The following is a 994-nucleotide window of genomic DNA, read 5'->3' as shown; positions in this document are numbered from 1 at the left end:
CTCCTCCAGGTTTTTGGGTCCCTGGGTTCATCTGGGGGGGGGGGGGGTCCTGCCTGATGGAAGGGTGTGGGTGACTTTGTGCTGCCCCAGGACCCCACTACCCCAGAAAAGCTGCTCCCCCCTCCAATGCCACCCAGCCTCAAATTGCTCCTCGTTGCCCCCAACCCACACCCCATGGGCACCCCAGCTCCCCCGTCCCTGGTATCAGGGAGTTGGGGGGGCCAGCCCCAGAGTGGGGGTTGCCTAATTTGGGATGTCCCACTAAAAGACCAGGGAGGTGTGGTGGGGGATGGAGGGTAGGAAGCTCTGCAGAGGGATCTGGACAGGCTGGATCCATGGGCTGTGGCCAATGTGTTGAGGGTCAAGAAGGCAAAGTGCCGGGTCCTGCGCTTGGGCCACAACAACCCCCTGCAACGCTCCAGGTTTGGGGAAGAGGGGCTGAAAACTGCTCATGGGAAAAGAGCTGGGGGTGCTGATTGATGGAGCTGAACATGAGCAGCTTGTGCCCAGGCAGCCAGGAAGCTCCCAGCATCCTGGCCTGGATCAGCACCAGTGCGGCAGCAGGGCCGGGGCAGTGGTGGTGCCCCTGCACTGAGCACTGCTGAGGCCGCACCTCGAATCCTGGGTTCACCTCTGGGCCCCTCACTACAAGAGAGACATTGAGGTGCTGGAGAGGGGCCAGAGAAGGGCAATGGAGCTAGTGCAGGGCCTGGAGCACAAATGTGATGGGGAAGGGCTGAGGAACCTGGGGGGGACCTGATCGCTGCCTACAACTGCCTGAGAGGAGGATGGAGCCAGGAGGGGCTGGGCTCTGCTTCCAAGGAACAAGGGATGGGACAAGAGGAAATGGCCTCAAGCTGCACCAGGGCAGGTTTAGATGGAGCTGAGGAAGAATTTCTCCGGGAAGCTAGGGACCAGGTTAGGAAAGCTGAGACCCAGTTAGAATTCAGATAGGCTCGGGATGTTAAGGATAACAGGAAGGGATTCTTCAGGT

Source organism: Pezoporus occidentalis, unplaced genomic scaffold (assembly GCF_034315485.1).
Source record: "Pezoporus occidentalis ecotype Australia unplaced genomic scaffold, CSIRO_AGI_Poc_V1 ctg1855, whole genome shotgun sequence".
Taxonomy (NCBI): Eukaryota; Metazoa; Chordata; class Aves; order Psittaciformes; family Psittacidae; genus Pezoporus; species Pezoporus occidentalis.
The sequence above is the reverse complement of the archived record's forward strand: the minus strand, read 5'-3'. Positions refer to the sequence as shown.